Raw genomic sequence first — 24503 nt, forward strand, 5'->3', positions numbered from 1 at the left:
CGCTTGGCTTCGCCTCCAAGAGGCCCAGCTTCCAGCAACAGTGAGATCAATGTGATACCTCCTTTCAGGTTTGCTGTTCTGAGCAGGGACATTAGACAACATCATAGTCTCCACCAGGAACACTAGTTGTGAGTGAGTGCCTTGACCTCTTATAAGACATTATAGTTCAAGTTCAGGTAGGACCTGGGGCTGGGATGGGGCAGATGGACTGAAACTGTAATCTTTTAAGTACCTGAACTGCAGTACAGCTAAAAATTAACTAAGATTTAGGCAGGCAAAAGGCCACGACAATGTTTTGTAAGTGACCATTAAGTACAAAATACAGCAAGCCTTTTAAACCAGACTTGGTTATTTTAAAATCATGTACTCACATAGAACACCACTGATTTGTTTAAAAGTTATCAGATACAGTTGTTTTTCTGAGGCATTTTTATGCTTCTGTTTAAACATTCTAGAATACATAAGTCTATCATGTGCTGACTTTTTCCCTACATGTGCTACACATGCTTAAAGGGAAATACGTATCGTTTATATTTTCATTTCTTAGGGTATTTGCCTGTCTCCGGCTCTGCCATATTGGGTCTGATCATAATAACGCATTAATATAAGTTATCCTTAATGAAATGAATAAATATGGAAATTTGAAATAGATAAATTGCATCCCTATGCCACCTAAGCAAAACTGATTATCTATTGTATCTTTGGTGCAGAACTAGAAGTATAGATAGAAGAGAGTTGATGAAACTGCATACTTTTCAGAAACCCGGTTAGAGAACAGGACAGCCATCCCAAAGACAGTTCGTGTGGATGCCATGAGCCAAATCATTAGGGAATGCATGAATGGGTAGAGTCAGAGGCAGAAAGTTCTTAGGATGCAGGAATGTACAGGTCAGACTGATAGAACTAGTATGTACCCACAGAGAAACATTGGGGCAAAACCCGCTTACTGTTATTAGGATATGAACTTGGACCTCTTGTTGTACATTCATGTCTGAGAAGGAAGGGTAGGTTTCCAGAGGGAAAGTGTCTCTCCCCCATTCTTTTCCTCCTCTCAAGAATAATGTGGATGGGGCACCTGGGTGGCACAGTCGATTAAGTTTCTGACTTTGGCTCAGGTCGTGATCTTCCCGGTCCTGAGTTCAAGCCCCGCGTTGGGCTCTGTGCTGACAGCTTGGAGCCTGGAGACTCTTTCAGGTTCTGTGTCTCCCTCTCTCTCTGCCCCTCCCCCACTCATGCTCTGTCTCTCTCTGTCTCAAAAATAAATAAACATTAAAAAAATAGAATAGTGTGGATAGATCCTTTGGAAAGAAGTATTGCTGATGAGTGTGAAGGCAGCTGGACTTTCATCAGCCTTGGATCTTTCTAGCTAGACTTATGCTTTCCAATTCTTTATTCTTTACCTATTAAAGGGATGTGTCTCACTTCCTTAGGCACATAATTAAGTGTAACCTTCAAATAGTCTCATACACGTGACTGCAGTAACGCACACGTGTGTGAGTGCGCGTGCATGTGCACACACACGCACACACCACTGACTCTTACTGGTTGGAGATTCCACACTTGCATTTATAAGCGTTGAGGTTTCGGCAAGGCTGCAGAAGACGAATAGGTCTTCCTTTTAATCGAAATTTTCAAAATGTGATAAATCTTTACTCAGGTGAGAAGACAGACATGAATGCACTTATTCTTTGCTTTGTGACTTTACAATGTTAACTCACTCCTGAATGTCTGCCACTAACTTAAGAAATAATAATAAAATTAAAAAACAATTATTTCCCTTAATTTGCATGGCTAAATTTATGATACAATTCATGTCTAACCCAAAGTTGTTCACAGTTAAAAAATTTATGTCTGGGGCACCTGGGTGGCTCAGTCAGTTGAGCATCTGACTTTAGCTCTGGTCATAATCTCATGGTTCACGAGTTCAGGCCCCCCTCTGTGCTGACAGCTCAGAGCCTGGAGCCTGCTTCAGATTCTGTGTCTCCCTATCTCTCTATCCCTCCCTAGCTCACACTCTCTCTCTCTCTCAAAAATTTAAAAAAACATTAAAAAAATTTTTTAATTGTATCAATTGTAAATTAAAATAAATTTTTGCAAGTAAAATTTTTGAACATAGATATAATTTATATATAAAAAGTAACAAAAGATTATTGATTTATTTTCGTTACTAATCTTTAAACTATTTTAAAGCTCATAGATTTCTTGTATCCAAACTGAACTTAAAAAATAAAAATATAGGGGTGCCTGGGTGATTCAGTCGGTTGAGCATCCGACTTCACCTCAGGTCATGATCTCACGGTTTGTGAGTTCAAGGCCCACATCCGGCTCGCTGCTGTCAGCCTGTCAGGGTAGATCCCACTCGGATCCTCGGTCCTACTCTCTCTGCCCCTCCCTCACTCCCCCCCCCCATCGAAAAATAAATAAAACATTAACAAAATTATAAAAAATAAAAATATAGCCACAGAGTAGTCAGTTATGTTGTTGACATCATAGTGAGATTTAAACCAAGTGATTTTCATTTGAAAAATTTTTACTAAAGGGTTGTGTGGTTCTATATCAAATGTATTATGGGAATATTCACTTCTATCTTGTATTATAACACACACACACACACACACACACACAGAAAGCTATAGTCCAGAAAAACACTGTAGAAAAAAATAAAGGCAAAATATGAGAGTCCTTTGAAACACTTGAGAATAGCATATGAATATCAGACTGAAGTTTTTTAAATGTTACTCTTCATCTCTCTTAGTGAAATGACCTATGCAAAGCAAAACATGTTGGCTTCCTTCAAACATGGTGTGTGATTTAAATTTATTCCTTGACTAGCAAATGTTGTGTTGAGCAAATTGGTGACTGTATCTTTGTCAGAAATCCTACTGTCAAAATATCACTTCTTATGGTGTATTTATTTTGTACGGGCTTTGTTTTGGTTTGGGTTGAAAAATAGTTATATGAAAAAAAAGGAGTCACCCAAAAAGTAGGATAATTTTTCAAAAGCCAGTATAGGGAGAAAAAAGTTATTAGCAGCATTATTTGACTTAAGGCTTCTAAATTTCATACAACCTAATTTGCCTCCTGACACAGTCTTTGAAACACTTAGAGAGTTTCAGTTCCCTGTGCTACAACCAGAAACTTCTACAATGGAACATTAGAACCAGAAGGTACCTTAGAGACAGTTAGTCTAAAATCCTAATTTTATAGATCAGGAAACTGGCACTTAGATAAATCAAACAACTTGGCCAGAGTTATAAACCCAAATGAGACAGAGCCAAATCTCCTTGACTTCCAGTCCGGTCCTCTTTGCATTTTGTCTCATGCGGTACTGTAACTGAGTTGACTCCCAGAAATGTTGGCATCACCATTTCCTTGGATCTACTAGGTGAGAACTATCTGGACCAATAGTTCAAGTTAAAGTACAGTTGGGATTGGGTGAGTTTGGGAGGAGACAGAATGGAACCTAAAATCCTTGAAGTCACAATGTTTTTTGAGTTCTCGAACAGTATCTTAGCTAAAACATTAGAAAGTCAAGGAGATGATTTGAAAAAGCTATCAAGTAAACAATTATAACAAGCTTTGCCGGGGTACCTGGATGGCTCATTCGGTTAAGTGTCTGACTCCTGATTTCAGCTCAAGTCATGAGATCACCATCCTGAAATTGAGTCCTGCATAGGGCTCTGCGCTGGGCATGAAGCCTGCTTAGGATTCTCTCTCTCCCTCTCTCTCTGCTCCTCCCCCCACTCTCAAAATAAATAAGCAGAAAAGAAAAGAAAAGAAAAAAGAAAAGAAAAGAAAAAAGAAAAGAAAAAACAAGCTTCCCCACTGAAGAATAGATCAAACTGGCCTGTTGTGAAAAATGTCCTCTAAGCATATGTCCTGTCTACTGTTGAGGTTTGACTCAAGTGTAATCATTCAGCTGTGACCTACTCCGCACAGGAGTCAGATGATAAGAGTGAAAATAAGATTTAAGTGACAACACTGGAAATGAGAACATGGGCATTGAGGTCCACATTGGGCATTTCACTATGTCCTCCCCCACATCTAGATGTTTAGATCTATGGCTGAGATGGGCTGCAGTTACACTGCCTACCATTAGGCAGATAGGGCAATGAGTGGCCTTCTCCCAAGGCTAGAGAGCCCTGCCATGGTCAGTAGGAGTAGAATTTGTGGCAGACGGGATCCAAGCAACACATGTGGCTGGGCTGTGTGTGTGCCCAGTAGGTAAATGACTTAGAGAAAAGACAAAGCTTGCTCCCAAATATTAGCAAAAGGTTGACTGTCCTTTGTAAGAATTGAGGCCAGAAGTAAGAATGAGAATGAAAAATAGTCTACATGTTTCTACTCTTCTGGATTATAAACCACTTTTGAGCAAGGAACATGTATCAATGCAACACATGTCCACTGAATATCGGGGCATGGGTCTAGTAGTCTACCTGGTGCTGAGTATATAGAGATGAAAGTTTCAGATACATTCTGTCCTCTCCCCAACTCGTGCATGCTCTCTCTAAAATAAAATAAAATAATAAAACAAAAACATGTGCCTAACAGAGATTGTGTCTATTGTGTACAGAGTACTGATTTTGGAGCCATTAAACTTGCCTTCAAGTTGAGTTACCACCAAATACCATATGATCTTGGTTAAGCTTCTCTAAGTGTTAATATCCTCGCTTATACGATGGGCCTAGGAATTCTGCTTCCTGCATGGATTGTATGGAGGATAAAATGAGTGCCTGCCACCTGCTAAGTGTTCAGTGAATTTTAGCCATTATTATTAACTCTAAGTGAAAATATGATGCATTTGTTTGTGCCTTTATTAGCGATAAATACGTAACTGTAACGAGAACGATAGGGGTTCCAGCCCCCTGAAGTCTTGTGGAGGAGGCTGCTCTTTGTGTGTGTGTGTTAGTTTCTTTTGTTTCCAATTTTTGTTTAAATTCTAGTTAGTTAATACACAGTGTAATACTGGTTTCAGGAGTAGAACTCAGTGATTCATCACTTCCATACCACACCCAGACTGGCTTATGATAACAAGTGCCCTCACTGATACCCATCACCCATCTAGCCCATCCCCACCCCCCCCCTGCACCTCCCTTCGTCAGTGAATGTTGCTCTTTGAATAAAGACCCGGGCCAGACTGTGAGAGAGGACTACAGGTCGTCCTTGATATGTAACCAAGGCGAAAGGGGAAGGGATACCCAGTGGATGAAGGCAAGACAAGAAAAGCTGTGTAAGATTTAGGGAGAACAATAGTAGAATTTTAGTAGTGAGCAGAGAAAGGTGCCTTGACGATATGTAGACCATATAAATGCATGGCGGGGCTTGTATGTCTCTCTCAGATTGTCCTGTCTATCTGAAGTAACTATCTTCCATCAAAATACATGGCACAGAACCCCTACATAATACCTGAGCATCTCTGGCATTTTAACACACTAAGACTAACTCTGAACATCCTCAGTGTTTGCTGTTACTGCCTTCACTTATCCTTTGCTAAAATGTGTGAAAGCCTTCTTGGAGTGCCTGAGTGGCTCAGTCAGTTAAACATCCACTTTCGGCTCAGGTTATGATGTAATGGTTCATGAGTTCGAGTCCCCCATTGGGCTCTGTGCTGACAGCTCAGAGCCTGGGGCCTGCTTTGGATTGTGTCTCCCTCTCTCTCCTGCTTGTTCTATGTCTCTCTCTCAACAAATAAATAAGAAACATTAGAAAAAACCTAAGTAAAGAAGAGACATAAATCTAAATAAAAACTAAATAAATACAACGTGTGAAAGCATTCTTTATTTAACTGTAAATCATTAGTAGGCAACATAGACTGATTTACATAATTTTTCATGTTTATTTATTTTTGAGAGAGAGAGACAAAGGCAGAGCAAGACAGGGGGAGGAGCAGAGAGAGAAGGAGACACAGAATCTGAAGGAGGCTCCAGGCTCTGAGCTCTCAGCACAGAGCCTGATGCAGGTTTCGAACCCACGAACCATGAGATCGTGATCTGAGCCAAGGTCAGACGCTTAACTGACTGAGCCACCTGAGTGCCCCTACATAAAGTGATTTAAATTAGATACTTCTGTGAAGAATTTAGTCTTGCAATCTTTTTCTTTATATAGCAAATTAATGAAACAATACAATCTATTCTGTAAGGAAATGTGGTATATACATACCTATTATAATTTAGACTGCTTAGGATAAATACAGCTTCATTTTGCGAAGATCCATTATAAAGGCTCCTACAGCAAAATATTAAGGCAAATGCGTGACAAAGCGGGCAAATACTGCAGTCGGTGTTTAAGAGAGTAGATGTTCTTTCGTAGTGGCAAATGGTGATATTAGTTGGTGCCGACAAGAAGAAAGCTATCCTAATGTGCTCTTAAAATCATTGGCTCTCTTTATTTCTCCTTAGCGAGGCCTAACACAGAAACAAACCAAATGGCCATGAATGGATTGATTCCCCTTTTATATTTTTAAGCAAGTTAAATGTAGGTAGCTGCTGTGATCGCATATTTGCTATTTCACTTTTGCAGCTTTTAAAGCGACAAAAATCCAGCCCCCCGTCATGAGTTTGATACATTAAACTGTCCTAAACATTGGCAATGCTGTGATGGATGAACATAACCAACAAACACTTCATACATTGTCACGCGAGGCTAATTCAGACTGCGGCAAATTAGCGGTATGTGGAAGAGAAACCAACGTGGTGAAAGTTGAATGTGGGAAACTACCAAGTGACAGGCTGTGCTGTGTGATGCGATGCTGTTTTATTAGTGTCTCATAAGATCTAAGGAAGCTTTGCCCAGGCTTTTTGTCTGCAGTGATCATTTAACTATGTAAGCCGGCCCAAGAGCAGTGCTGTGAGCAAGATTATGTTTTCGCACAGTATTTGTTCTGAAATATGGATTAGTAATGAGCGTTACAAATAGGACTTGTCAGAAGAGCACCACAGAGACTTTTTTGCTAAATCAAAGATCCATTGCTTCACAAAAGATAGACATATTCCATAGTTAATGAGTTGTCCCAAGATCTGGTAAGTATCCTTCAAATGTACAGTGGATTCTAAATGTGAGCCATTGAAAAATACGTCTCCACGCCTGAGCAGCATGTCCATTATGAAATCTATACATGTGTTCTGTACAATTTATTATCTAAAAATGTTATGGGCAAAATCGAGTAACTTTGAAATGAATTAAACTTCAATATTCAATTTGCTGTATATTTTCAAGCAGAATTAGTTTTGAGAATTAGGATTTGAGTTCATTTATTATTGGAAAAGATCTTACTAGCTTATTCAAGCAAGAAAATTACCCCAAAAGCTTGCAAGATTTATAATGCTTAGGAAAAAAAAGGCAATTCAAAACCTAATGAGACATTTTAGGCCTCATTTACATCTCTAACCTGACCCATTTTCTGCAAAACGTTTTTGTTGGTAATTTACATACTAAAAGCTCGTTATTTATCCATCCCTAACCAAAAAGTTGATGAGATTACTAATACCATAGTGAAGTTAACATTACCCTACAAGCTAAATATGGCCATTTCTAGCAGGTAGACTATTGACTCTTTTATCCAGCTATAATCTCTCTCACATGCTGGAAATGCATCCAAATTCTGAGAGTGTGACGTAAAAGCTCGAATATCTCATTGCCACACTCATTTTATTGGCAGGAGTTGTTCCAGGAACGCATCCTTGGAAAATGAGGCACATTAAGGTGGTCTGTGTATGTGCACACATGTAGCGATCCAGGAAAATGATGCAATGAAGTGCATTCTCTAAAACGATAGTAAAAATATATATCTGTAAGTATAGTCAGCTTATAGGTTTATAGAGTTTTATTAAAAATATATTTAGGGGCGCCTGGGTGGCTCAGTCGGTTAAGCGTCCGATTTCAGCTCAGGTCATGATCCCGCGGTCTGTGGGTTCGAGCCCCGCGTCGGGCTCTGTGCTGACAGCTCGGAGCCTGGAGCCTGTTTCAGATTCTGTGTCTCCCTCTTTCTCTGACCCTCCCCGGTTCATGCTCTCTCTCTCTCTCTCAAAAATAAATAAATGTTCAAAAAGAAATTTTTATTAAAAAAAAGAAAAAAATATATTTATATTTTTATTAAAATGTTTCTTATCCTATTTTACATGTTTATATTTGAGTATATATTATAGATATTGTTATATGTTATATATTTTACCATTATGCCATTTGGTGATATATATATTGTCACCATCTGCAGATAATTCTTACCTTAATAACTTACTCTCAAAGTTACTGAGTCATTATGATAACTTGACTAATTTTCATAATATAAGTGTCTATGAAATATGAGTTCAGTTGATAGATACATAAGTTATTTGGATATCATTTGGGTGTACGTTAAGAGTTACACTGCAAGACTTCAAGATTGTCCTCAGGTGTAACTTGCCTTCCTCCTAACTTGAACCCCCTCTGTAAGCGGCACACACATCCTCCTGGAACCCAGAAATTGCGAAGTGCTATATCTATGCGTGACTCCTTGTCCAAGGAATTCTTAACCAGCGTGCATTGCGAGTCCTTTTCTAAGTTCCTGTCCTTTGGGGCAGGGCCCAACCTGATTTTAGTTTGTTCAGCATCTCCTGCAAACCCTCCTGCCCAGATTAGGCCAGCATTGTGATCAGGGCCAGACTGGAACAAAGAAGGACCCAAACTTGACCCTTCCGGTGGCCTTAGAAAGCCCCAAGTCTGAGGAGCCACCTGAGACAACCGCAAGTCCGTGCCCTCCCTGGACAAATGTGGCATCATCCCTTTCCTAGTTTATTTCCCTTTGCTCAATGAGTTTCAGATCATGTTTGTTTCCAGAAACTCTGTTTGCTGTTGTACTCTTCCTGTTATCAGAAGTTTTACAACAGGACACACAATCGATTATACACAGAGATAACAGACTTTGGTGAATGCAATTGCTATAAACTCATCCCCAAAGCACATTGCCGTTCACCAAGCCCTATTATCGTATGACATTTTAGGGACAACTTATGACCCTATTATCATGTTTTTGTTGCCTATTTTGAGGCAGTAAGTGCTGTTGCCTCTGCAGTCACTGTCTTCTCTGGTGTTGCCACCGTTGCGGTTGTGGCCGCCACAAAAGCTGGCTCTTGAGGAAAACCACGTGAGCAGTTGGATTTCTCAACTCTTTGGGGTAGTTGGGAAACGCAGGTTCTGGTGGTCCCACATGCGGCATACCAGTCTTCCAAACAGCACGCTGCAATCACATTTCTACTTAGCCACCTGGAATATCTTTGGATAACGTGTCTAGTGCTATAAGCGATTGATAACAGTCAATGAACACTTTGTATTTTGTGTGAAAACGTTTTGCTTTGTGTAAAATGCCCCAAGTACGTGGTGGTAAATGATGTACACCAGCTCTGGGTTTCTCATTACGTGGTAACATCTTCTGGCACAGCAAAGGGTTTTGAGGGGGACGGGGAAGTGAGCTTAGGGTTTTATTTGTGAAGAAAATACCGTATGGGCATTATAGTTCTTACACACTCATTTCAAAAATATTTCATGATGATCTTAAACTATTATGGCACCCTGTTTTCTGTTTCCCAGAAAATTAAATGTATTTTAAGATTCCATGTCTACCCTTCCCTTTTGAAACGTTTATACTAGAAACGTTGGATAATACTTTCTATGGGGTAGTAATGAAAGACCCCTGCCACTTAGAGTCCAGGGGAGGGAACCAACCAAAAGACCACAAAATAATGACATATTGAGTTACACTAGGAGGAATGAGTGGAAGACTGTAAAATTCAGTATGGAGACAGGCTTGGTATTTAGATAGGGTGGTCAAGAAGACTCACTGAGTGGGAGACGTTGAAATCAGGACTGAAAGGTGAGAAGGAGCCAGCCAAGTGTGTTTAATGGGAATAGCATTCTAGATAGAGCATGCCGGGGAGAGATTCTGACACAGCAGAGCACAGCATAACTGGAATTGGAAGAAGGCGCTCTGGTTGATATATGATGGTGTACCTTAGGGAGGTGCACAGAAATGAGACTGAAGAGGTAGATGAGGAAAGACCATGACTGTGGTATCAAATGCTGGGTACCATCAACACTCCCTGACTCGAATTCACACAGACAACTGTGGCAACCACTCCTCCCCACTCCTCCTATCCTGGACAACACCTTCCTCTGAAAAAGCTCATTCAGTATGGGAACACAGTAAAGAAAGTGTGTTTTCTGTGGAGGGATCAGCTCCCAAGAAACAGAGATGAGAAGAGTCTAGGTTAAAATTGTCGAGATTTTTTTTTTTTTCTCAGCTCAGCAACCAGTAAGTCATTTCACCTTCCCTGGGGCAGAAGTTGCCTGGATTTTTGTCCTAACGGAATGGCCATAAAGTGAAAGGAAACCCTAGGAATGGGGAAGGAGCTTTGTGTTAACAGTTGTGTTGTCTTCCTCATCCATCTAGAAGTAATAACCTATCGTGTTATAAAGGTAAACCCTTTCATGAAGTTGAACTTATTCCACTGCTGGCAGCATCCAAAATGTGTGCTGTCATAAGGTGCACAAACTAGATATGCCCAATACATGATCACACTAGGCTTCAATACTATCACTTCAGCATCCTAAGAAAATGAAATCCGTTGGCAAGAAGATCAGAACCAGTATCTTGATGAACCTGCTACTTACCTATAGACAACCATGTGCTTTTAGAGTTTTCTCTATATCTTAAGTGGATACTGTATGCTTACAAATGTGCAATTCGTGGCAAACTTAGGCACTCCTTTCTCTTTTCCTGGGAAAAATATTAAAACTCGTGGCATTATAGATCTTTAAACGTAAGAATTACCAATAAAAATTGATTTTATACATGTAGGTTATTCGTATGCAATCCTAGTAGTTGGTGGTTTTTATATAAGGAATGCCCTTCTCTCTCCAGGCCAAGAGCTGTTTCCTAAGAAGCGCTGCTTCCTAAGAAGCCTGGGTGGCCGCCGTGCCCCACGTAGGCAGAGCCCGGGGGCCCTGGGCACAGTGCACTGAGTTTGCTGGCAGCCGGCCCACCTGAAGGTCAGGAACAGCATCCTGGGACTACACAACAATGGTGAGTGCCCGTGCGAGGCCAGGCGCTTTGATAGCCCTGTCTCCTGGAGAAACTTGTTTTCTGATTTCCCAGTCAGTCCTGTCATTCTTTGAGACGTAACTTCTAAGGAACTGCCAAACATCTACCTTTTCTCTTTACACTTTTTTTTTTTTTGCACCCTGCCTATAGCCAGACTACTTCTGTAAATAAATGACATCTTGCTTTTTCTTTGTGCACAAGCATGCAATGCCACACATGCCAACCCACAAGCAGAAAGAAAGAAATCGGACTATTTTGTAAGTCTTTAATCTCACCAGTGCATTTCTTTCAACATCAGTTAGAAATGGCTATTATCAAGTGTCCAGCTGCCAGGAGCCTTTGAAATCCAGTAATTATTTATGAGAATTTTATAGAGAAGAGGTAGAAAACATAAAATAGCTTTGGTTCATAAAACAGGAAAGATAAATGTTGCCAGAAAAAAAAATCTATAACAAGCGTGTAGTGATCTATGTGAATGAGAATCTGTCGTACGCTAGTGAGATCGTTAAATGGAAATCAAGGCTATTTGCTGTGTTGATGAGCAGATCCTATACATCTACATAAAGCAGGTTTATTTCGTAAGAGACGTATAAATCTAATTTTCAGTGTTAGAATGTTGTCGGGCACGCTGATGGATATATCATAAAGTAAAACTCTGATAAAGCTGCATCTTTCCCCTTTTTTTTCGGTGTCGTTATGGTCATTGTTAAAGTTTGTTGATATGGAATTTGGAAGTGGTTCTAAAGATAATTATACTTTTACTATCCACTTTATAAGCAAGAATTATAAAAAGTAGAGAAGCGTAGAAATTTACTATTTGCTGCACCATATATCCTTTGAGTGCTCCACTCTTTGATGGTCTCTGACTATATTTAGAGAGAATATTGGCATATGATGCAGGCGAAGATTGAGAGCGGGGATTCGATAGAACATCTAAATGTCACAGGTGCTATTGGAATGCAAATGTACTTTTCTATACAGTTTATAGGTATTATATATAGCTAGAGTTCTACACCATATTTTTACACTTTGCTTTCTGACTTTGTCACCTATTACCTTTTCCCAAATTACTAGAAACTAAAAATACCCTCGTGAAATCAAGAGCATGAATGCTCTGGCAAGTAAAGAGAGTGTAAGTTTTCTGCTGTCGTTAAGCTATAGGCTATATATCACTTTCCAATATTGCTGGTGGGTTGAACTGAACTAATTACGCGCTGTGAGGAACCTTCCTGACATGGGACTCCCGGTCTGTCAACATGGGATAGATTTTACTTTGGAGATAAGTAATTTGGGTAATCTAATTATTTGAAGAAGGAAGGAGGATAAAAATGAGTAATAAAATTATAGGAACATTATATTTCAGTAGCAGTTGAATTGAAAGTTAGAAAACACATGTAATTAATGAAGGGGTTCTTTTATTTGGTCTTTTAACCATAAAATCGAAGTCTTTAAATTTGTTCATTGACAGAACTCATCATTCAGTTTTGCAGAAATTAAAATTAAGAAACAATTTCCTTTCAGAGCAAAGTGAGACGGTTCCTGTTTCATTGAATACATTATATTAAATCGTATGAAAAAACCTGTCACTCAGGTCACGCTGCATATTTTTTTTTTTATTTTGTTAATGTTTTTTATTTATTTTTGAGACAGAGAGAGACAGAGCACGAGCAGAGGAGGGGCAGAGAGAGAGGGAGCCACAGAATCCGAAGTAGGCTCCAGGCTCTGAGCTGTCAGCACAGAGCCTGATGCGGGGCTCAAACTCATGAACCACGAGATCATGACCTGAGCCGAAGTCGGATGCTTAACCGACTGAGCCACCCAGGTGCCCCTACTCTGCATGTTTTTAAGCCAAATTGTTCATTGAGCTACTAACTAATATGTAGAGAAAATGCTATATTTAAATGATATCCTCATTTACTTACTGATACTACATTAATGGGTTGAAAACATGGCACTTAACACGGGCATTTTTTAAACCCTTGGAAGCCGTGAATTTCCAAACTGTGCTCTGTCTGATGACATCACCGCAGCAGCATTGATACCAAAATGTGCATTTTTACAAGTTCTCTAATTCATGAATACAATGGGTTCTATTCCTTATGATAGCATTTTTTTTTTTTTTGGAGGTAGTTACCTGAGTAATATCCATTGCAAACTCTTTCAGAGTGATTTTGCAGAAATAAAACACATTGTAAAGAGCTATACCTGCTTTCTTACTAGAAAATATTTGAAATATTGAAATATTGAATATTTGAAATATTGAAATATTTCAAATATGACAGAAATATTTGAAAGAGAAAAAAAAACATCTGCCCCCTTTCCCCCTAACCATTTGATTGTCTTCTGGATCCTGGGAATTTGCTTTGCTTATCTGGGAGCTTGAGACTCCAACTCAGAATGTGACTTGACTTGTCCAGATGACGCCATTTTCTCCTACTCTCCCGGTATCGTTTAAATTTCTGTTGATATTTTCACAACATCCTTCAGTGGGGAGCGTAGAAAACACCAAAGTGCTATCTGTTAAATCTCCATGTGTAAGCCTGGATGCATTCATTATTCCAGAGCTGATGATTCCATAATAAGGAGAATGAAAATCTCACTTTGGACTTGCCACCGCAATAATTTTCAGTTATAGGCTACAATTAATCTGAATAATGACAACAAAAGAAACACTTAAGAAATGTAATTTTCGTCTTTCGTTAAAGAAGTTTAATGTAAGCCACATTCTTCCACTCAACAAACATTTATGTGCCAGGGACTTTGTTGCAAGGTGTTGGGGATCATGAAATTCACACCTACAGTGTGCTATCATGACACGTTTTTCAGAGCGATGTACAAAATAAAGTGCAAAATTGTATCTCGGTTTACATGTAACAGGCAGGCCTGCCATTGTCAACGAAGAGAATGAGCTGCTGTGAGAGCAGACTTGGAGCTTAAGGTAGCATTGTAAGGAAGAGCGATGGAGGCAGCGGAAAGAGCAGGTACACAGTTCCTGAGTTGGGGCACTGCCTAGCATGCGTGTTGAGCTGAAAGGGACCCAGCGTCCTCAGAGCACAGGGAGCAGAGAGGACCTCCAAGATCCTACCGCTGCAATGAGTGAATGAAAGGTCACACAGCACCTTGTAGACCCCATTAAAGACATTTTATCTGTATTCTAAGGGCAATTAGAAGAGATAAGAGTTCTTTATTTTTTAATTACTTATTAAATATTTACTTATTTAGAGAGAGAGTACGTGCGCAAACACACACACACACACACACACACACACACACACACACACACACACACGCACGCATGAGAGGGGGAGGGGCAGAGAGAAGGAGAGAGAGAATCCCAAGGAGACTCTGCCCTGTCAGCGTAGAGCCTGTTGTGGAGCTCTGTCTCACAAGCCATGAGATCATGACCTGAGCCAAAATCAAGAGTTAGACACCAAACAAACTGAGCCACCAAGGCACCCTGAGGTAAGATTTCTATTTTAAAAAATCATCACTCTGATTTATATGTGGAGAATAGAACAGACAGAGAAAGGAGAGGAGAGGATAAGGGAAGACCAATTTGGCAGATTTCACAGCACTTCAGGAAGGAAAGTGTGAAGGTATAAGGTCCAGGAGAAGGTGGAGACAAGGACATGTTCGCAGCTGGTTCAGAAAGAGAGTACACCGGAGGGACTAGCGATGAGAAAAGCCAAAATGACTCGTGTGTTTCTGGCCAGAGAAACATACTGGTCTTTTTAATTTTTGTTATGTTTGGTTTGAAGTGGCTACAAAAGATCTAAAATGGATAGAGGGTATCTGTGGTTTTAGAGCTCAGAAATCTGGACAAAAGTTTGAAATTGGAGTCACTGGCTTTTACATGGCAATTGAAGTCATGGTAGAGAATGAGATTGTTTGGAGAGAGATCATTGGGAGATAAAAGAGAAAGCCCTGGACAGAAAGAACTTGAAGGACCTCAAGCTCCAGTGACTGGGTAGAGAAGGAACAACTGAGAAAGGAGACCGAGAAGAAATCAAGAATTACGAAAAACATACAAAGTGAGATCATTCTAGGAACCAAGGGAAGAAGAGAGTATTGTAGCAAAGTGCTAATAGGTCAGTAAGGTGAGAGTTATGAAGTATCTCCTTGAACTAAACAACAAGAATATCGTTAGTAGCCTTAGCAACAGAGTTTTGTTAGAGCAGTGACTCAAAACCCAAATTAAAGAAGGTAGTTGTGTGAATGGTAGAGGGAGAAATAGAATCAACAAATGCAGACAACTCTTTCCAAATCTGGCTATGAAGTTGAAAAGATGAATAGAAATGCATAAGGGGAAAGATGTGAAATGAACAGAGGCTTTTTGTTTTTGTTTTTGTTTTTTTTTTTAATGTTTATTTATTTATTTTGAGATGGCAGTCGGACAGAGGAAGAGGGAGACAGAAAATCCCAAATAGCTTCCCATACCTTCAGCACAGAGCCCAACTCAGGGCCCGATCTCACGAACCGGGAGATCATGACCTGAGCTGAAATCAAGAGTTAGATGTCCAAATGACTGAACCACCTCAGCACCCCCAGGAGGTTTTTTTTTAATGATACTGTAAAATTCTGGAGAAAATTGGCAGAGATGGGTCTCAGCAATCCAATGCAAAAGATGGTCTTGTAAAGGAAAAGGGGGCAGGCACCTGGGTGGCTCAGTCGATTAAGCATCTGACTTCAGCTCAGGTCATAATGTCATGGTTCGTGGATTCGAGCCCCACATCAGGCTCTGGGCTGACAGCTCAGAGCCTGAAGACTGCTTCAGATTCTGTGTCTCCCTCTTTGTCTGCCCCTCCCCTGCTCGTGATCTACCTTTCTCTCTCCAGCTCTCTCTCTCTCTCTCTCTCAAGAATAAATAAACATTAAAAAATAAAGGAAATGGGATATCATTCACGCTGTATCACAAGAGAAAGAGGAAAGGGTGGAAGCTAATGCTGAAAGATTGTTGGTTTGGTGATGGTGGATTGAAGTACTTGCTGTAGGAAGGATGATCATGTTAAGAATATTAGGGAAAGATAGAGTCATGGGGTGGAGGGGAGTAGGGGTGTTTGAAATAGCCATTATATTGAACAGAGAAGAAGAAGAACTAGAGAAACGCAGTGGGCTTGTTCAGTGATGCTGAAACATTCTTGAGGTTGGTGACTATGACTTTTCAGGGAACTACATGACTTTTTCCAGCCCTCCAGCAGGAAAACTCACATAGTCCAGGATGGAATTTTCCAACTAGTGTGGAATGAAACAAAAGAGCATGAGGCTGCAAGATGGCGGTAAGAGAATAATCAATTTTGCAGGGCTTCTGATACCAACCAGCAGTGGAAATGAAACAAAGACCAGAAAACCTGGTGCTGTGCAACTGATGGCGTCACATAGCAGATGTAGTGAGAGTAACTGAGCCAACAGGGCAGATGGAGAGAAGTTTGTGGTGAGACAGAGGATGTTTGATTGAACATTTTGAAGTAGAGTTTCAGGTATAGATAAATATTCTAATTTTGACACTGAGAGTGGGTGGCTGAGGCGGAGTGGATGAAAAGCTCCCTGAAAATGTGAGTATCAAGAGAGTAAGGGACCAGATCATGCCATCCAGTGATAGCAGTGATTGGGATGGGGAGACCCAGTTGCCCAAATCTTAAATTAATGAAAACTCTTATGCAGGGTTTAGCTGTGAACAGCAGAGGAAAGAGGTTAAGGGAGGCCTGAGTAGGTAACATAGATTCCAAGAGTAGTCTTACCCCATGATGATAAAGGGGCGATGCCCTGTAAATGGTGCGGAGCAACAAGCAGATTACTCATCTTTCATAAATGATACCATCCTTTCCTTATTCCGTATGTATCTGTCTATGCTGTGTGATTTGAGAGGAAACAGCAGCCTTCAGTCCAAACCCCGACGCCATGAGTCACATAGTGATGCCTCCATGCTTTATGAGTGTCAGGTCCTCACTCTCTCTCCTTGGCCAACACAGGACTGTTGGCCTGTTGGTCTTGTAAGACCAAGTCTTACAAGAGTTGCACAAGTGATTCTAGCACAAGAATCTTGCACAAGATTCTTCTTAATTCGGTATGCTAATTAACATCTCTGCACTTCAAATTCCTCGTGTGTAAAATGGGGCTAAAAATAAGAAGTGCCAATGTGGGATTGCAATGACTGATGGAAATACCGTGTAGAAAATCAGTTGGCATTACTTGTCACATACAAAGTATTTAATAAATAGATACCAATGGAATTATTATCGTTATCATTATCATGAATCTATCATGCATCCCATTTACTAATATTTAAACTCAAATAATTTAAAAAGGTTTCCTGGAGTTAACTATGCTCCTCCTTTGCCTCCATGACATTACACATTTTGAAATACCCCCAAGGTCCCCCTTACTCTACATATGACTGGCACGTTCATCTTAAACCTGTTCCAGCCACAAATCTCTGTTTCTTCTGGCCTAAAGTGTATTTACCATCAACCTATCTGTAGTGGACAAGTCATATTATCAAATAAATCACGTGTCCCGGGCATCTGAAACAAAACTTGCATCAGCAGGTGCAGGAGAAAAGCAGCCTGTTAATCTAAACTGAGTAGGAGAGTAAGGATTCTTTTCTTCATCCATTGTAAGTGCTGTTTTCTGGTGCAGCTGACTATGAGAAAAGAAAATTACGAGTTATAATAATCAATCTTAGAAATGATGAAAATTTTAACATCCCCCCATCATGCCTGCTGAGCAGAGGTCTTAATCTGGCAATATTTCAAATATGATAAAAAGATGTTTGAGTAACATTCTTCAAGGGTTTGTGAAACATTAAATCCTATAGAAACATATCTAAAATACCTGGTATTTCAAGGTGTAATAACTGGCTTATTATTTAAATGAATAACTTTCTAAAATGCATGTCCAACAGGAAAGCAATCATGTGAGCAATACTTAGATTAATATATATACATAATATATTATATTATATATATATATAATATATTATATATTATATATTATATGTATATAGTTAAATAATATCAGGTTGCTTACATATAGGTGATATTGGTGTTAAGTGATGGAAGAAAACATCATCTGTGACAAGGTATAATTAGCTTAGTCTTTCCGTATATATTCATTGCAATTTTTTTAAAAAGTTAACAAAAAAACTCAAAAGTCAGAAAGTAGTGGATTCAACCTAATTTTTCATATTAGTGATGAGGCTGTCCTAACAAGAGAGTCAGGGGGAAGGGATTGTAGACTAGGGCATTCCCAACAATAGAAATCAAATAGAACGTGAGTAGTTAAACTGTTCTTATAATGACAAGGAGACAGACAGCTGGCATTCACTGAGCGTTTCTCTGCTGAAAAATCTTATGGACACTAGTTATGGCATATCTCATTTAATCATCATTCACTAACGATTGTCCCCATTTTCATATTATTAAAAAAAAAAAGGTACTAGGAAAGATTGACTTAGTAGAAAGCACAGCTATTAAGTGACAGAGCTGGAGTCTGAATTCTGTCAGATGCCAAAGCCAGTATTCTGATCACTGACGTATGAACCTTCAATTTATCCTTGGATTGTCTAGAGAGCCTTGGACCGTTAACCTACTCATTGCAAGTTCTTACCCAATTTGTTCTGATCTTGACATAACACAGATAAGGCAGTTAAGAGTTTAAACCCAAGGAATGAACAAATGATTTATCGAGTCTTAGAAAAAGCAGCAGAACCTGCTAGAACAAATTTTGTCAAAATTTGTCATTTTCTTTCAGAAATTTTTAGACTGACAAAGCAGGATTCAGGACTCTAAACTAATATAACAAAGCTCCTGTCATAATACACTTAAGAGCAAGATGCTTCGATGAGAGCGAGATGATGGAACAGATGGGTAATACTTGTGCTCAGGTTGTGTATTATCAGATAATTATATTGACAAATGAAGGTTATACATAGACTGTGGGAATTAGAGATTAAAAGTAGGGTTTTAAATATGTAAAATGAATTACTCAAAATTTCTTATCTAGAATATTATAGAAAATATTTTGAATGAATAATGTGTTAGGAAATGTTTGGGATTTTACAGAATAGATTAAAGGGTTTTCATTGCAAGACTGCGTTCTTTGAATAATCAAGAAGTTTGATTCAGAATTATCCATAGAATTGTTTAGACAGTTTTAAAAGAAAGAATAAGAGATCTCTATAGCTCATCTCTTACATTGGGGTAATGGATTTATGGTTTGAACATTTAATAGAAAAATGATTTTCCAACTAATAGACAACATTAGTACAGGGATATTCTTCCTCTAGAGAAAGGCTTTAAAAAAGTTCCTCAATAACTTAATTGGTGATAAAACAGCACACAAAAAGAGGAAGTGAATTAAATCTAATAGGGAGAGTTTATTTGAAGTTTGCATTTTATAATAGAAAATGATTTCAAAATAGTGATCATGGCATTTCAAAATGATTTGTTTTCATTTTTAATTTCTAATATTGAATAGCATACAGAAAAGTAAATGTCAGTGGGCTAAGAGCTTAAACTTGGTGAAGTAATAATCCTATTGGTAAGCAGCTTATTATGAAAGATACAAGTCAAAAAAAGGCAGAGCAAACACAGACGTCAATATGTTTTCCTCAAGTTTAGAATGATTATTTATTTTAGAAGTTTGAGTCAATTTCATTATTCTGTCTCCCTCTTGGTAGTCAATTTATTGTTTAGGGATCTCTCGATTAAACCCTGTCACTTCAGGGGAAGTTCAAGAGAATAGTGCATTATTGATATTACAGAAACAGTTGTTTCTGATCAATACATTTTGAACTACATACGGGTATATCTTTAAGGACATAATTCATCAAAAACAGGCTTACTGGGGCTCCTCATGCTATTTTCATTGATTTTCCCTTTCTAGGAAGACACAGTAGATACTCTGTATATGACATAAGAGTTATATTCAAAATAAAGAAGTCACTTGCTCAAAAAATGCTCAGTTACAAAGAAAAAGTATAAGGATTTTAAAGGAGACATAAAATTGAATTTAAGTTACTATTCTCACATTTTAATATCCTGTGCAGAAAATGTAATTGAATGACTTACATTTTTCTTAAAGATTACACATAAGGAATACCAAATTCGAGGTGTGAATTCCATTCTTGACTTACTGCATGAAATGGAGGTAGAAAATTACTTTTATTTAGTGTTCTTATTGCTACTGTATAGCTTTCTTTTAAATTTAGAATTAAGTATAAGTATACATCCTTTATGCTACGTGTGTTCTACGTGTTTGTTGGGGCAAATTTTAAAAGAACAATTTGAATTCAGTGTTAAATCTTCTAAATGAACTCCGTGTACAGCAAATAATTGATTGATTAAGAGAATAATAGCCTTCTAATCTTGCAAATCTGCATTCTCATATATAATGCTAGCTTAAAATCAAGATACCATATTCTTTTCGGTATGCACAGAGAATCTTATACGAAGGCTGAAGGAAAGTGACGTATCTTAAATTGTTTTCTGAGATAGAAAAGAACTGCTCAGTAGAAGTAGTGGGAAAGAACTGATTTTTAAGTGAGGCTTATTCACTTTTTAAAAAGCGATTTGTTTTTTGTTCTCTAAAATCCAGATATCTTAAGCCACATTCTGCATTTTAACCCCAACATCTGCCCAAATAGTCCCTCTTCCTAATTTTTTCATTGATGGTGCAATCGATCATCATTGGAAGTTACTTGAGTGAAAGAAATGTCTTCCAGGATTGCCATTAAGAAATCCTATGTGCGAAAAAAACAAGAACAAAAACAAAAAAGCTAGAGATGTATACACAGCTGCACGTGACACCTGACTCACATAGCCATTAAATGTCCAAACTGCCACTTTATAGGTTATCTGTCTCCTGGTCCAACCTTCATTTAGGGATTCCCTGATCACCTTGTCTCCCACTCTCCTCCCAAAACCTCGTTAATGCAGTCAATCTTCTCATTGTTCTAGTGAATTACTTTCCATAAAGATTGTCTCCTTGTCGTGTGCATTGGTAATTCATTACTTTTTATTACCGAGAAATATTTCATTGCATGGATATATTTTATTTCCCCATGCACACCAATGGAGGGACATTTAAGTTGTAATATTTTTTTTTTTTTGAATAAAGATACTAATACTTAAGAACAGTGTATGGACATACACTTTTACTTCCCTTTGGTAAATGCCTTGCAAGTAGGACTTCTGTGTCTTAGGGTAAATGTACATTTACTTTTAAGACATCAACAAGTGGTTTACCAAAGTGCTCAAGAGTATATTGCATTTGCATCAGCAATAAGAGAATGAGTTGTACCACATTTCCACCAAAACACGGTGTTGTCCGTCCTTTTAATTTTAGTCACGGTGGGGTTACGTAGTGGTATCTCATTGTGGTTTTAACTTGCATATTCCTAACGACTAATGACATTGAATATTTTTATGTGCGTATTGGATATTGGGATATTTTCTCTTATAAAGTATCTCAATGGGGACACCTGGCTGGCTCAGTTGGTAGCACATGTGTCTCAGGTTTGTGAGTTTGAGCCCCATGTTGGGTGTAGAGATCATTTACAAATAAAATCTTTAAAAAAATGCATCTATCTGATCAAAGGTTTTGCTCATTTAAATAGATAGTTACTGGGGCGCCTGGGTGGCTTAGTCAGTTAAGCGTCTGACTTCGGCTCAGGTCATGATCTCACAGTTCGTGAGTTCGAGCCCCGCGTCGGGCTCTGTGCTGACAGCTCAGAGCCTGGAGCCTGTTTCAGAGTCTGTGTCTCCCTCTCTCTCTGACCCTCCCCTGTTCATGCTCTCTCTGTCTCAAAAATAAATAAATGTTTAAAAAAATAAATAAATAAATAAATAGATAGTTACTTATCTTCTTATTGAGTACTTCATGTATTCTGAATAAATCTTTTTTCAGATATATGTTCTGCGAATATCTTCTCCAGTCATGACTATCCTTTTCATTTTCCTAGTAGTGTCTTCTGAAGAAAACACGTTTAAATTTTGATTAAGTAGAGTTTATTAACTTTTTGGGGGGCTTTTAAGATTTGGGCTTTTTATATCCTATTTAAGAAATCTTGGTCTCATCTAAAGTGACAAATGTGTTCACCTACATTTTCTCTGAGAGATTCCATCATTTTGGTTTTTATATTCACATCTGATTTATATCTGTTTTTCTTTTTTTTTTTTTTAATAATGTCTTTTTTTTTTTTTTCAACGTTTATCTATTTTTGGGACAGAGAGAGACAGAGCATGAACGGGGGAGGGGCAGAGAGAGAGGGAGACACAGAATCGGAAACAGGCTCCAGGCTCTGAGCCATCAGCCCAGAGCCTGACGTGGGGCTCGAACTCCCGGACCGCGAGATCGCGACCTGGCTGAAGTCGGACGCTCAACCGACTGCGCCACCCAGGCGCCCCTATATCTGTTTTTCAATACGACATCCAATTGTTCCTCCACCATGAGTTCAAAAGTCATTTTTTCCTCACTCAATTCCCTGGAACTCTGCCCAAAACCAACTGGCTATATAAGAATGGGTCTATTTATAGGCTGTTTTCTTCTATCAATCTTTATGCCAGTACCACATAGCGCGCTAATTACTGTAGCTTTATAGTAAGTCTCCAAATATGGTAAATCTTTTTTTCCTTTTTGAAAATTATTTTCGCTACGATTGTTCCTTTGCATGGCCATGTATATGTCACAGCCTTTTAAACTTGAAAACCTGCTCAAAGTTTGATTAGAGGTGCACTGAAAATATAAATCAGTCTTGGGAGAATTGAACTCTTATCAAGATTAAGTCTCCTAAGTGCTTCTCATTTATTTTGGTCTTGTATTCAGCAATATTTGGTAGTTCTCAGTGTAAAGACCGCACACATTTTTTAAAAATTTATCTCTACATATTTCATTATATTGATGCTATTTTAAATGGCATCTGTTATAAATTTTTATTTTCCAGTTCTTTGTTTCTCATACTTAGACATACAATTGATTTTTGTATGTTGTTACTGTATTCTGTTACATCAAAACTCATTTATCAGTTTTAGGAATTATTTTGTATATTCCGTAGTATAATTGAAAAATCATTTCACCTGTGAATAAAGGCAGTTTTGTTTATTGTCTCCAATTTATGATCTCCAGTATAAATCTGAACGGAGAACCATGCCTTGTTACTGATCTTAGGGATGAAGCATTCAGGCTTTCACCAGTAGTATGATTTTCCTGTAGGTTTGTTATAAACAGTATATATCTCTGTGTTGCCTTTTTCTATCGTCTAGCAATCTCTGTCTTTTAGTTGGAGTCTACTTTTATTTATATATTGATAGTTTATAAAATATGTATTTATACATATGTGTATGTATATTTATACATACGTACGTATATGTATATATATATATATATCATTAATTGAAATGATTTGGTGAAAAGTTCCCAATTTCCTATATATTTCCATTTGGCCAGATGTTGTTTTCATCTTTTTCCTGCCTTAATTTAGATTAAAGGAATATTTTTAGTATTCCATTTTATCTTTATTGTGGGTTTATTAGCTCCATTTTTTTTAAGTGGTTGCTTTAGGGCTTACACTACACCTTTAAATTATGACAGACAACTTTTCAGTAGCCTCCTGCCACTTTACTTGTCGGGTGAGAAACTTGCAACATTATATACCTTCATTTCTTCTCTCTTATCTTTTGTGCTAATGTTATCATATATTTTACTTTTGTGTATTATAAATTCCACAAAACGCCATTACAGTGTTTTATTTTAAAGGGTTAACTATCTTGTAAAATGATTAAAATAAAGAAAAATAATTGCTCCTTACTCAACTACCATGTTCATAGGTTTTCATCTATCTCTCATCTGTCTCAGAACATCCAAATTTCTGTCTTTAATAGTGTTCCTTTTGTTTGATAAGCATCTTTGACTATAATTTGCAGTGCATATCTGCTGCTGATGAATTCTCTCAGATTTTGTTTATCTGACAAAGGCCTTATTTTATTCGTGTTTGAAAAATATTCTCACTCAATATAGAACTCTCTGTTGACTTTTTTCTTGTAATTTAAAGATGCTGCTTCTCTTGTTGACTGTCATTACATTTCTGTTACAGTCTATTACCATTCTTCCTCTACCCCTGCTGTATCTTTTTTCCCCTGCCTTCTTTTAAGCTTTTTCTTTTTATCATTGTTATTTAGCAGTTTGGTTTTACTGTTCCTTGATGTGGTCTTATTTGCATTCATTCTGTTTGAAATTTATTGAGCTTCTTTGGTTTGAGGGATTATGGTTTTCTTCAAATTTGGAAAAAAGTTAGCCATAATTTCTTCAGAGTTTTGTGTGTCCAGCTCCTTCTTTTCTAGAACCCTCTTACACTTATATGAAATAGTTTGAGGTTTTTCCACAAGTAATTGGTGCTCTGTTGACTTTGTTTTCCTCTGCCTTCTTTATCCAC

General features: G+C 38.3%; 1 protein-coding gene across 9 annotated transcripts in view; it reads left to right on the forward strand.

The window, feature by feature from the left end:
• Positions 1-10916: 10916 nt before the first annotated feature.
• The window catches only part of TENM3 (teneurin transmembrane protein 3), a 1301596-nt gene continuing 1288009 nt past the window's right edge, over positions 10917-24503 (forward strand). For 5 of the 9 annotated variants that reach the window (XM_040490383.1, XM_040490387.1, XM_040490391.1 and 2 more), the window contains exon 1: positions 10917-11056. The gene's annotated coding sequence lies outside the window, so the exon portion shown is untranslated. The remainder of the gene's footprint in view (positions 11057-24503) is intronic. The other 4 variants (XM_040490389.1, XM_040490392.1, XM_040490393.1 and 1 more) reach the window with 1 other exon arrangement.

Source organism: Herpailurus yagouaroundi, unplaced genomic scaffold, assembly GCF_014898765.1.
Source record: "Herpailurus yagouaroundi ecotype Mexico unplaced genomic scaffold, PumYag 181, whole genome shotgun sequence".
NCBI lineage: Eukaryota > Metazoa > Chordata > Mammalia > Carnivora > Felidae > Herpailurus > Herpailurus yagouaroundi.